The sequence below is a fragment of the Trichosurus vulpecula genome, chromosome 8 (assembly GCF_011100635.1).
Source record: "Trichosurus vulpecula isolate mTriVul1 chromosome 8, mTriVul1.pri, whole genome shotgun sequence".
NCBI classification, from domain to species: domain Eukaryota; kingdom Metazoa; phylum Chordata; class Mammalia; order Diprotodontia; family Phalangeridae; genus Trichosurus; species Trichosurus vulpecula.
The window spans coordinates 45,495,744-45,510,318 of NC_050580.1; the positions used below are offsets into that span (position 1 = coordinate 45,495,744).

General features: G+C 35.9%; 1 pseudogene; it reads left to right on the forward strand.

Moving 5' to 3' along the window:
* Window positions 1-13,318: 13,318 nt before the first annotated feature.
* Window positions 13,319-14,202, forward strand: LOC118829495 (annotated as a pseudogene).
* Window positions 14,203-14,575: the final 373 nt, after the last annotated feature.

A 14,575-nucleotide genomic window follows, 5' to 3' on the forward strand; every position in this document is an offset into this window, starting at 1 on the left:
GCTGGTCAATTTCTTTTTTTTGTTTGTATATTTTATATATTTGTATATTGCATATCTTTAAAATATTTTATTGATTTTTTATTTGTTCTTTATGCCATGGTTACATACCAAATTACCTGTGCTTTCCAAAGCCCTCATTTGCCACAAAGGAATGCAGTTAAACACACCAACATTCACATCTAGAACTGTGGTTATTATACATTGGATATCAAAAATCTCTCCATCAAGAGGAAGAAAGTATGTTTCTTTTTGGTCTTCTGTAGACCAGAATTGTCACCCAGAAAATAAACATAAAATGTTCTGGCTTCCAAGATTATTATGTAACATATTCTGACTGTTAGAACAAATAACAAGTATAGTATAGGTTCATCACAAAAAAAAATTAACACACAATTTCTCCTAAAATATTCGTGTAAATGTTGGAAAAGACAAATTATATTAGAAATCACCTATGCATGGCTTCATTAACCACGCCCCCCCCCCCCCCCCCGCCAACTGGGCAAATTCTAACCTTTCTTCAAGTATCAAATCTCCCTTCTCAACTGACTGTTGATACTTCAGGACTTTAGAGACACAGATTGTGAAGACAGAGGTGATGTTTGTGTTAAGGTATAAGAGGAAGTTTGGAACTATGACTCACTAGTGAGTGAGCAATAACTTGACATTGATATGCATTTACAAGCATTTTGAGGACAGGAAAGTTGTCATTTTGAAAAGGCAATATAATCCGTACTAACCTTTTCATTTATAAAAGCAACATGAGCATATTTGTGATTGTGTTGTCTTGATGGTATAGAGGAGCTGCTATAGCTGATTGCTTGCCCATAACAGATGGTATAGAAGCCAAGTCAGCAAGTCAAGTTTACAATCATTTTTTATGGTTCTTCACATTTTTATTTCATTTAATCCTCACCAACTCTCTAAAGTAGATACTCTCATTATCTCCATTTTATAGATTATGAAAATGAGGCTGGGATAATGTAAAAGATGCCCAACAAGTGTTTGATGGAGGATTTAATCTCAGGTCTTTGGTCCAAATACAAAACTTTATTATCGACAATAGCTACCTTCCCCTATTATTTCTATTGCAACCATATTTTTTTTCTCAAAAGTATTCAGTGATTTTTTTTGTTTCTTTTTTAGTTTACAACAGAAGGTTGTACATAATTTTGAGTTCCAGATTTTCTTCCCTCCCTCCCCCCTCCCTCCCCAAGATGGCATGGAATCTCATATAACTACCATGTATAACTTCGCATTGAATTAATTTATATACTAGTCAAGTTGTTGAGAAGAATTATGACCAATGTAATGAATCATGAGAAAGAAGAAACAGAACCAAAAAAAAAAACCCAAAGCAAAAACAAAAGAGAAGAAAAAAGGCGAGCATGTAGTGTGCCTCAATCTGCATTCAAACTTCACAGTTCTTTCTCTGGGTGTCAATAACATTCTCCATCATGAGTCCCTTGGAGTTGTCCTTGCACCTTGTGTTGCTGAGAAGAGCGAAGTCTGTCAGGGTTGGTCCTCACGGAATCCATATATCTGTGGTTGTGTATCTCCTGGCTCTGCGCCGCTCACTCAGCATTATGTCGTGTAGGTTTTTCCAGGTTGTTACGAAGTCCGTATCATCCCCATTTCTTATGGCACAATAGTATTACATTACCTTCATATACCACAGCTTGTTCAGCCATTCCCCAATTGATGGTTTCCAATTTGATTTCCCTTTGATTTCCAATTCTTGGCTACCACTAAAAGAGCCGCTATAAATATCTTTGTACATACGGGTCCCTTCCCCTTTTGTGTGATTTCTTTGGGATACAACCCTAGAAATGGTATTTCTAGGTCAAAGGGTATGAACATTCCTATGACTCTTTGGGCATAGTTCCAAATTACTCTCCAAAATGGCTGGATCATCTCATAACTCCATCAGCAATGTAACAATGTTCCAATTTTCCCATATCCTCTCCAGCATTTATCATCCTCCTGCTTTGTTATATTAGCCAATCTGACAGGAGAGATGTGGTATTTAAGAGTTGTTTTGATTTGCATTTCTCTAATCAGTAGTGATCCAGAGCATTTTTTCATATGCCTATAGATAGCGTTAATTTCTTCCTCTGAAAACTGCCTGTTCATATCCCTTGACCATTTCTCAATTCTTTCCCTCACTGTCTTCTATCATCCTCATTTGCAAAGGTATCAAATTTATTTGCATTATTCTTACCATTGAATGATAATAATAACTGATATTTTATAGTATTTGAAGGTTTGTGAATCAATTTTCATTTATTTTTTCCTTATAGTTTTAGAACAGTCTCCTGTGGCAGACATCTCTGATCTTTATTCCTCTTTATCAGAGGAAGACAATGAGATTCATAGAGGCAAAGTAAAGAACTCACCAGTGTTCCCACAGCTACTTAAATATGGAAGCAAGCTTCAAATTTCTCCAGGCGCCACACCTAGATATCCAGCTATTATTTCATGTTTCTTCATTTATTGCTTTCTTAATACTTGTAAGCCAATGGTTTTTAAAATATGAGTCAGTCAGCCATTATGGAGCACATCCTTTGTGCCAGGCACTGTGTGCTAAGTGCTGTGAATGCAAAGGAAGGCAAAAATTGTCCTTGCCTTCTGGAATTTCAGATACCAGTGGGGGAGGCAACATACAAACAATTAGGTATAAACATGATATACAGAGGGTGAGTAGGAGGTTATCTCAGACAGAGATGGTGTCTTTCTCTCTGTGTCTGTATCTTTGTCTATCTCTGTATCTCTCTCCCTATTCATCCATATGGTTTCTTGAGCATAGGAAGTCCATGATGAAGCATTTCTTTACCAAAGAAGATTGATCCATGTTCAAATAATTCTAGAGAGTGAGCGTTTCTTGGGACAAAGAAGATAATGACTTGTACAGAGTCTATACAATCAGTGGAAGGACTGAAGTTTGGACTCTCTAACTAGAAGGCCAGCTCTTTGTCCACATCCTCATATCCTACCAATGATGGAAATTTTTACTACACTTCTCAATCTCTAGGTTCTGTTACATGAGCTTTGGTCTTATTTTGTCAGGGCCCACACCATTCTCACAATTTCCCCATTATTTATACACTATTAGCCCTTGTGCTCACCTTGCCTGACCATTTTCACCATCATACTTTTTGAGTTTTCTTTATTATAACCTGCTTGAGCAAAGGAAATGTCTTGTTTGTATTTGGTTTTTTTAAACCTTAACATGATGTCTGGCACATAGAAGGTTCTACTTGAATAATTTATCTATCTATCTATCTATCTATCTATCTATCACTCTATCTATCCATCTTGATATCAGCTACTATTATAGTTAATTGTTCCAAATTTCTGTCTTTCTGTCACCAGCACCTAGCCCAGTACCTGGTACATGAGGTTTGCTAAAGTATTGCCAGTTGATTTATGGTGTGGAGACATCCTAAGTTCCTCAAAACCATGTTCAGAATCACTATTTTCTATTTACCACAACCCATTATCTTTATTCATGAATTTAGAACTATAAGTCCATTAGGGGTCACATAGTGTCATTGCCTCATTCTGCAGATAAAAATTCACCTCTGTCGGTCTATATGTCTATATATAGGATGATAACCAAGCAACTATTGCATTGGAAAAAATGAACTTCCATAAATCATCAGCATTTATGTATGTTGCTAACAAACCCCATCAGGGGAGATAGAAAGTGAAATTCCCTCAAAAATTATACAAAGCAAAATACTTGTGATTGTATTTGCCAAGAATCAAATTTTAAGCTCACCTGCAGCCCTATTTACCTGAAATTATGAATAAAAGTACAAAATCTTCTTTATAGAAATAAATTAGGGATATATTATTTGCTCAAGGGTAGGCCAAGCCAAAATAATACAAATACAATATGACCTAAATCTAATTTCGTATTCTTTGCCATACCAATTAAACCAAATGAACTATGTATTCTTTTACAAAATTAGAAAGGATAATAATAATTAAAAGTAATAACAACTTTCACATAGAAGGAACAAATGTTTAGTATTATAAAGCATTTTCACATTGTAAAGGAGACAGCCTGGTACAGTGGAAATGTTTCTGAATGTGAAGACACAAAACCTGCACCAGATTCGAAGATTTACCACGCAATTACTTTGTGGCTTAATGCATGCTACTGAACATCTCTCTGCCTCCATTTGTCCACTGATAAAATGGGACCAAGTACTTTCATTGCATGCCCTCAAGGAAGAGAATGAATGTCAGAATGGTTTCCCTCATTTGAGACTTCTGACAACTCCATGAGATTGGAATAATATGTACTTTTCTCCCTTCACAGAATATAAAAATGAGTTTGTAAAAAGGTGATTTGTCCAATGTCACATAGGGAATAAGTGGCTGATGTTTTGATATTGTCTAGGGGCAAAAAATGTGTAGGTAAACAAAACAAACTTTATTTCCAACAAAGAAACCCTAACAAACACACAAAGACAGAAAGACACAAACATACACAGACACAATTATGCTTCACACGGTCAAGCATATATCACCCTTCTCCACTTCTTCACATAGTCTGAACTGCTTATTTTCCCAGTCATGGAAAAGCACGATTGTCAAAAATACTCCATATTTTCTTGGTGTCTAGAATGTACTACATCTGTATTTTTATTTATGCAATAAGTATTGTGAACCCAATGTCATCACTCATCTTCTGTGAAATTCTCTCTCCCCACTCCTCTCTCATTGTTCCCATGTACTTCCACCTATGCAAATAATGCCACAACTTTCTTGGCAGATGCCTTTTATGGGATTGTACATTTTCCTGCTTACTTTGGAATCCTATGTGTTCATTATTGATAGGAAAATTCAAATGTAGACAGCAGTGAGGAAGAAGAGAGCATTCTACTCTTCATATCTCATTGTGTTGTGCATAAATATTACTGATACATGTTAATTATTTTATATATAAGACTTAGGCTGCTAGGTGGCACAGGGGATAAAGCACTGGGTTGGAGACAGAAACACTCATCTTCATGAGTTCAAATCCAGCCTTAGACACTTACTAGCTGTATGACCCTGAGCAAATATTTAACCCTGTTTGACTCAGTCCCTTTTCTGTAAAAGAAACTGGAGAAGAAAATGGTAAACAAATGCATTATCTTTACCAAGAAAGCCCAAAGTGGGGTCACAAAGAGTAGGACACAAATGAAAAATGACTAAACAAAATATAAGGATTAGATAAAGCTTGAATCTAATCAAAAGATGTTATCACCATCACCACCATCATCATCATCACTTTATTATCTCTTCTGATGGAATACAGATAGAAAAGTCCAAGTCATTATATTATCATTATTCTTTCATATTTAATATATTACAGGCCTTGTTGCAGGCAGAGGAAAAGAATTCCTTTTGTAATTGAATAATACTACTAAAATGTATTCTGCTCTTCTAAGGAGTCAGTTAAATGAACTTTAGGACATCTCCAGAAGTAGAAAGGAACCCTTTTTGTCATAGGGTTTCCATCTCTTCTAAGTCTCATTTCCATGTTTTGAATGTTTTTTTAAATAATTTGCAGATTTTGCATAATTAATATAGCAGCAACTATTAATAATCTTGTTCTCGAGCACTTAGAAATTAATGTTATATTCATGCAGCTGTAGCCATTATCAGTTCTGTCGCTAATGATACTCCACTTCCATCATAGCTTTCTTGAATGTTAAAAGATGGCATGAGGTTTGCTTTTACACCATTCATGTTTGTCTTAGTATATAAAGGCTAACTTGCAAGTTTGTGGTGGTTTTTCAGGGATCCTGTAGATTCTGATTTATATTTTTGTTATTATGTTCTACTATGTTTTTGCTTTATTTCCTAAGGAGTTAAGAAATAATAATATGGTTAGTTCTATTAGCACATCTTAGAGGTTTGTCTATTCCAGACTCTCACATCGTATTATTATAATGAATTCATTTGGTTAATTCACTAGTGTAAAAATAAACCACAAAACATCAGTCACATCATTTTCTTAGTGCCATGTACACCAGTGAAGAACATAGCACATGCATTTTCTTTTGACTGGAATTATGCCATAGCTTCAACATAGTCCAAGATAAGGCATAGTTTAATTGTTCCTCTAGGGGTTGAGATGACAGAATTTCCCAGGGCTCTCTTTGCCCAACCCTTGGAAAAGGACTGGGCATAATTAGATACTTGTTCCCTCCATTCTTATAGAGCAATGAACACACAAACTAATGAGCAGTGAATGTTTTCTAGAAAAATAGAATCTTCCAGTTATTATGCTCTGGCAGAAAAAAGGTAAATTTGCTAAGAAATGAAAAATGGTGCTTCCTTTGTTAGAAGATGAAAACAACTTACCACAAGAGCAGGGTAAGGAAAAAAAATGCATGTTTAAGATTTAAGTATGTTTACATTTTTATGATGGATCTCTACATCTATGTAAATTGTCAAAAGTAGGGAGAAGAGATAGAAAGAGACAGAGAAAAAGAGTCAGGTAGATAAACAGTGAGAGAGATGGAGATAGAAAGGGTGGTAAGGAAAGGAGAGAGAGGCAGAGACAGTAAATTTTCAGTAAAATAGGAAAGATACAATTGTTGACAAAAATCAGAAGTGTTATTTCTGTACTTCCTTTTAAAATTCCATTTTAAATTTTGTGATTGAATCAAAGTATCGGGCTCAAGAAATTCTATATTATCAGGCTGTTCATTAACCATAATTTGCTATTACCACCACAGCCACCGCCACCACCACTACTACTCCTAGTTCTACTCCTTCTACTATTGCCCAGACCGATAATTTCATGGCAGTATGGAGCATTTAGAATAGGAATTCATTTTGCTGATGAAGGTTGACACATGCTGTAACTTGTTGTTTTAGTTGCCTGGGGTAATAAGCACTGAGTCCCTGACCAATTCAAGAATGTGTCAGAGGTAGGACCTAAAGCCAGTTCTTCCTGACAGTGTGGCCAGCCTAACGTAGACCATTCTGCTCTGCCTCATGCATTATATATGAATTCATGGTATTAATACATTGTAAGCTCCTAACATTTTGAAATCATCAAGGATGAAATTTTGTTCTATGTGGTTTTGTTATGAAGTGTATACTATATGTGATTCTCCTTTAAAACTTGGTAATTTCCTTTATGCAAACACACAGTAGCCTAGAATAGAGTAGACAACAGCAGAATAAAATGGAAAAGGACAGGAGAGGATAGGATAGGAAAGGATACAGTACGATACGATATGATACGATACGATACGATGTGATATGATATGATAGGATACGATAAGATATAACATAACAACATAATATAATGAATGTATATAAATATGCTATATATACATGTAAAATTCATTTATACTTACACATCAGATATAAATATACAACACATTTATGTCTTTATATATTATATTTTCCTCTATTACAAATCACTTTTTAAAATTTGTCTACCTTACATCTGGTAATTTAGAATACTGCCTTGCAATTAAGTGACTATCCTCTTCTGGATCATACAATCAGGCCAGTGTTTTCAATTCCTTTTTTGAAAAGGACAGCATGGCATATTAGAAAGAGAATTGAACTTGGAAAAAGAAAGATATGATTAGAATTACAGTTGATTAGATCTGATAAGATCTATTTACATTAGAAATTGATCTGATTACAAATTAAAATCAGAAAGATCTGGCTTTGCCACTTATTATTTCCATTGTCATACAAGTGGGTTGAGCTCTGTAAGCCTGATTTCTCATTTTCGAAGTGAAGATAATTACTTCTTTTCCATGATTAGCAGGATTGTTTGAGCAAGAAAAGAAAGGTTGTATAAAACTTTCCTTTATACAGGCCTATAGATTTCTTCAAAATCTTATTTTTTTTATTAGCCGACAGATAACCTGAGAGTTCCAGGAACTCGCTGTTTCATCTTTGTTAGGACGTTATGATAGAGAACTGGTTAACTTTTTCTACCTACATTATTTTTCAAAAAGGTCCTAGTATAATTTGTTTTAATCTAGCACCTACCAGAAGCATAGAGTGGACCCTTCTGCATTTATATGGATGCAACTCTTCCTTTTAGCTAATTCCTTGGGTCTTCCTTGGTGGCGACAATGGGATCCAGACATGCCTATTGTAAAGGCAGGATGAGAAGTGAGAGATGGGAAGTGACAAAAAAAAAAACAATTACTGCTGGCCCACCTTCTCCCCCAGCCACCCTATTTGCTTCACCAGAGATGGTAAGTGATACCAAAGCAACCAACTCCTTTGTCTTGAAAAATAATTTTCTTGGAAATGCAAAAGGCTGGTAAATTTCTAATCTTTCCTCAAGTGTCTAATCTCCCTTCTCAACTGACTGTTGATATTTTGGTACTTTGAAGAAAGGGATTGTGAAGACAGAGGTGATGTGTGTGTTAAGATATAAGAGGAAGGGAACTAGGAGTCACTAGTCATTGAGCAATAATTTTACACTGATACACCTTTAGAAGCATTTCAGGGACAGGAAAGTTGTCATTTTCAAAAGGGAATATAGTCTGTGTTAACCTTTTCATTTATAAAAGCACCATGAACATATTTATGATTGTTTTGTCTTGATGGTATAGAGGTGCCACCATAGCTGATGTGCCTTCCTGTAAGAGATGGTACAGAAGACAAGCCAGCAAGTCATGTTTGCAAGCATTTTTAAGGGATTACAATGTGCCAGGCATTGTGCTAAGGGGTGAGAATACAAATAGAAATGGAAAAAATGAAGCCTTTGCTGTCAAGGAGCTTATATCCCAATGGGGGAAGACAAACTGTAGGCATGCCTTATTGAGGAAAAAAAAAAACATAACAGGAAAACCATACTCAATACTAATTGCATTCAACAAAGACATCTAGAATGCACTGAATTAAGACTTGGCAAACTGAATCACAAAATATAGAATCTATGACCAGCTGTGTCATTGTCTGTGAGACTGTAAGTAAAGGGTCCTAAATGTAGAATAGTAATGGAGTTTATAGATTATCTATAAGTCCTTATATCTTATATCTTCTTAAAGATCCAACCTTCTCATTTTACTGGGTTGGGGGTGGGAAGAGAGGATAAGCAATGCAAGTGACTTGCCTAAGGTCAAAAGGCAGTGAATTGTCACTTACCACTCTGTTTCTCAAATATCTTTAGGTTCAAAATGAGAATAATAATATATGTCCTATCTATATCATGGTATTGCAATTCAGAATCAAATGAAACTATGTACATGAAATCCTTTTTCCATAGTCTTATCTCTCTTTCTTTCTCTTTCCCTCACTGTCTTCTATCATCCTCATTTGCAAAGGTCTCAAATGTATTTCCATTATTTTTACTATTGAATGACAATAATAACTTATATTATATAGTATTTGAAGGTTTGTGAATCAATTTTCGTTCATTTTTTATTGGAGTTTTAGAACAGCCTCCTGTGGCAGGCATCTCTGATCATTATCCCTCTGTTTCAGAGGAAGACTATGAGATTCATAGAGGCAAAGTAAGTGACTCACCAATGTTCCCATACCTACTTAAATGTGGAAGCAAGCTTCAAATTTCTCTAGGCTCCAAACCTAGATATCCAGCTATTATTTCATGTTTCTTCATTTATTGCACTTTAATATTCATAAGCCAATGATTTTTTTTTTTTTAAATATGAGTCAGTCAGCCATTATGAAGCACTTGCTTTGTGCCAGGCACTGTGTGCTAAGTGAATTCAAAGGAAGGCAAAAATTGTCCTTGCCTTCTGGAAATTCAGATACCAATTGGGGAGGCAACATACAAAAAATTAGGTATAAACATGATACACAGAGAGTGAGCAGGAGGAATCTCAGAGGGAGATGGTGTCTTTCTCTGTGAGTCTGTATCTTTGTCTGTTTCTGTCTCTTTCTCTGTCTAATCATACATGTGGTTTCTTTAGCATAGGGAGTTCATGATGAAGCACTTTGCCAAAGAAGATCAATCCATCTTCAAATAATTTTAGAGAGTTAGAGTTGCTTGGGAAAAAGAAGATAATGCCTTGTACAGAGCCTATACAATTAATGGGAGGACTGAAGTTAGGACTCTCTACCTACAAGGCCAGCTTTTTGTCCACATCTTCATATCCTACCAATGATGAAAATTTGGACTACACTTCTCAATATCTAGGTTCTGTTTTAGGAGCTTTGGTATTATTTTGTCATGACCCAGACCACTCTAACAATTTCCCCATTATTTCTACATTATTACCCCTGGTGGTCACCTTACTCCACCATTTTTACCATCATATCTTTTGAGTTTTCTTTATTATAACCTGCTTGAGAAAAGGAAATGTCTTGTTTGTATTTGTTTTCCTCAAAGCTTAACATAATGTCTGGGACTTAGAAGGTTCTACTTGAATATTCTATCTATCTATCTAGATATCAGCTACTATTATTGTTAGTTTTTCTACATTTCTGTCTTTTTATCACTAGCACCTAGCCCAGTACCTGGCACATGAGAGTTGCTGAAGAAATGCCAGTTGACTGATGGTGAGAAGACATCCTAAGTTCTTCAAAGACATGTTCAAAATCATTATTTTCTCTTTACCCTACCCATAATCTTTATTCATGGATTTAGAACTATAAACCCCATTGCAGGGCACCTAGTTTCACTCCCTCATTCTGCTGATAAAAATTCATCTCTGTCTGTCTGTATGTCTTTGTATGAGGGAGTCCTAAATTAACAACATATTCTTCTGACATAAATAAAAGAGTCTGGTTTCAAAGAATATTTTTAGATAATAATTTCCTACTTTCAGGTCCCATGAGATGTGATCACTGCATTTCTATTCTTAAGAATGTTTGTGAGTCCTTTTAATTACTTTTAGATCAGGATTACTTTCAACAAAGTCTAGTTTCACATTTTGAAATTGCTCATTCTAAACTGGCATTTATTTGGTAGAGTATAAAAAGCACCAGAATAGTACTCAGTAGCCTTGGCTTCTAATTTTCACTCAGACTAACCTTCTGTGTGTCCTTGGATAAGTCACTTCCCTGCTTGATATTATCTTTGTCAAATGAAAGTGGTAAATTAATGAGTTCTTATGTTTCAACTAGCTCTGATATTCTGTAGTTCTGTGAATACTTTTACTTCTTTTAGCACTGAGAGGTTGTATGGTATAATGGTAAAAACCTGAGCTTAAACCTAAGAACTCCTGAATTTAAGTCCTGTCTTGGATAAATACAGAGACTATGATCCGGAGCAAATTGATGTCCTAGGCAGATCTTAAAGACTGAAAGTGGAAGAGAAGGTAGCAGACAGTGTTAGTAGAGGCAGTTTCTTTACCCACTAGTTTCTTATATTAATTTTTAAAAATCCCTTAAATATCAGAGCTTTTGCCACAGAGAGAACATTACTCAGGCCTATGGGTATGGTTGGTATTATAATCTTACAGTAGGTTTGTGTCCTACTGTGCTTTTTAATATATCTTTGTTCCCACATGAAAATGGATCTCATGAAGGAAGGGCCTACACAGCATTATGGACAAATGATCAGTACACTTTTGCTAACAATTTTAGAAAGTATATTTGATCAATGTCAAATTTCTCTCTGAATTTTGTGGTCATAATCACAAAATTGATGGTTTCAAGCTTTCAAGAACTCAATATTCTTTCTGTGTTGGAAATGGGGGATTTCTTGGCCTTAGAAGGATAGGACTCTGGCAAATCATTTCCTGAGTTCACTGAAGGACTAGAAAGAACTCCACCAAAATTCAAATAAAGGCTGGCAACTTTTTGGCAAGATCCCACCCCTTCACCAACTGGTTTTTGTGCAATGGTCAGTTAAGTATATTGTTAACATATTTTTCTTAGATCAAATTTGGCCCCTTTGATAAAATTTAAGCCCATTCCCACTAATCTTTAGTTTATAGGAAAAATAAAATATGGTGCCTTCTGTAAACAAATGATTTGTTAGACGATGGTAGAGAAGCTCTATCTAGATGTTGTCATTGAAGTGAGAACATTTCACTTATCAGATCAGGATTGCATTATAATGGGGTCCATTTTGCAGTTAAAACAAAACTTCAACTTGTGTCTAATAAATGTCCTATCAGACACTGAGTACATCACCAAGAAAAAGCAGGAAAAATGTAAACTAATCAACATGAGCCAAAAGGGCACAAGTAAATCATTGGTATAACATTGTATTTGGTTGTCTAGATCATATCTGCAATTACTTCAGAGTGAATGTTGATAAACAATATTGAAAGATTCTGTTCTGTTATTCAGATTGATTAGAGGCAATGTACATTTCTGACACTCCAAAGGATCGTTATCATACAGAGTGATGAATGCTTTAGGAGCAGCTGTCCAGCTATGGTGAGAGTAGGGGAAACTAAAAAAATGAAGCTCCTCCCCCATGGGCAACCATCAAAATAGCAATACCTGAGTGGAACACTAAGTGAGTTCTGTGTTGAAATTGCATTTTATCAATATATTGAACTGAGAAGAGGAAAGGGAATGATGTTTTTGAAGAAACTGTGTGTTTAATTAAATGAGAGTGGAGATCATAATAGAAGACAGAGATTAAGTGACTTGCCCAAGTCACATAACTAGTAAGTGTCTGATGCTACTACTTTTGAACTTGCTAACTCCAGGTCCACCACTTTATCCACCGTATCACCGAACTACTTAACCCTGGGCTAAATCTCACTGTATGACCCTTGGATTCTGTTTCTGATCCTGGTTCTGATCCAGTTTCCATTATAGGTACAGTACTACTTTCCACCACTTTCCAGGCATGCAGCTCCACTATCTCTATCTTGAACAGCAATTTTGTATCTGGCATGTAATAGTTCAGAGAAATCCCAATTATGTCTGTCCCTCACAACCCAGATTCAAATAAATGAATTATACAGTGGGACTTATTTTTACCCCCTCATAGGTGCGGGAGCATGGGGATCTTTCAACAAAAGCATAGAAGGTACGATAAAATGTCACATGAAAAAGAGTATGATTTTCCTGAAGGAAGATGATGATGATGATGATGATGATGACAATATGTGTGTATGGGTGTACCGTGGTGGTGTGGGCAAGTGTGTTTGTGTGTGTTTTAATTAAGTCTTGAGGGAGAACGAATTCTTTGAGAAGAGATCTCACTAACCAAATATTGTTTCTCTATTTTTGGTGCAACACAGTCAGATGACTTCGTCAAAATTTGATTTTGGAATATCAAAACATTTAACTTTGCCTAATTTTAATTTGGATCTTTGTTTTCTTCATTTTAGTGAAGAAAACAATCTATTGTTGGTTGGATTTTGTGGGAATACACTGACAAAAGACAACCTGACAACATTCTCATATGGCATCAAATAATCATTCAGCAGTGGCTGGGTTAATCTTACAAAGTTTCTCTGATGATCCTCACGTTCAGATGCTTTTTTTCAGCCTCTTATGACTTTTTATAATGGTACTTGTACGTAACTCACTCATTATCACTGTGATTAGTCTAAATCCAGTCCTCCATACTCCCATGTACTTTTTCCTTAACTGTGGTGCCTAAGTTGTTAGAGGACCTAATAACCAAGAGCACTATTACCTATGGTGGCTGCATGGCTCAGATATATTTCCTAACTTGGTGGTTTGTGGCGGAGCTCTTCCTTTTCACAGCAATGGTCTATGATCAGTATGCAGCCAACTGCCAGCCCCTCCATTACACGACTATCATGAGCAAGACAGCTTGATGTCTCATAGCATCTGCAGTGTAGGCTTTCAGTGCACTACTATATCAATACAGATGACCATGACCGTTCACTTATCTTTCTGTGGACCCAATGTCATTTATCATTTCTTTTGTGAGATTCTTCCATTATTGCCTCTCCCCTCCTCCTCAACCGATGTCAACAATGCATTGGTATTTGCAGCAGACATATTCTTTGCTATTTTCAATTTTCTGCTCATCCTGGTGTCTTATGGTTTCACCATCTCTAGCATCTTAAAGATCCGGACCAAGGAAGGGAAGAAGAGAGCATTTTCCACTTGCTCCCCCCACCTTATTGTGGTTACCATGTATTGTTATACTATAATTTATATATACATTCTTCCTGCTTTTGGTCAGTCTCTGAAGAAAGGCAAAGTAGCTTCAGTGTTTTATGCCATAGTGACCCCAGTCTTGAACCCCTTGATCTACTCCCTGAGAAACAAGGATGTGAAAATACCACTCAAGATATTATGTCTATTCCTTAGGTAATAATTGGCCTTTTGGCAAACTGATACAGCTCAGAAAATGGGATTAAGAATATATTTGAAACAAAATTATACATAGATCACGGCCTCAACAAGTTTATACATCATTTCTCCTGTTAGGCAATGCTCCTCAACTCAGGGTGTGCTCTTAGGTGAACCATATAACTCCCCGGTTACATTTTTTGAAGACTTTTAGCGAAGAAAAAGTCAGAAGATCTGCAAAGAATGGCACAGAAATATTGGAAGTACCATGCTAGGTCAGATCCATGGTTTAAGGAGAACAGAATTTTGTTGCCAAGACGCATACTAAGAGATAATTCATTTCAATGCATGCTTGCTTATTCTCACTGATGTCAAATAATTAGGTGAGACC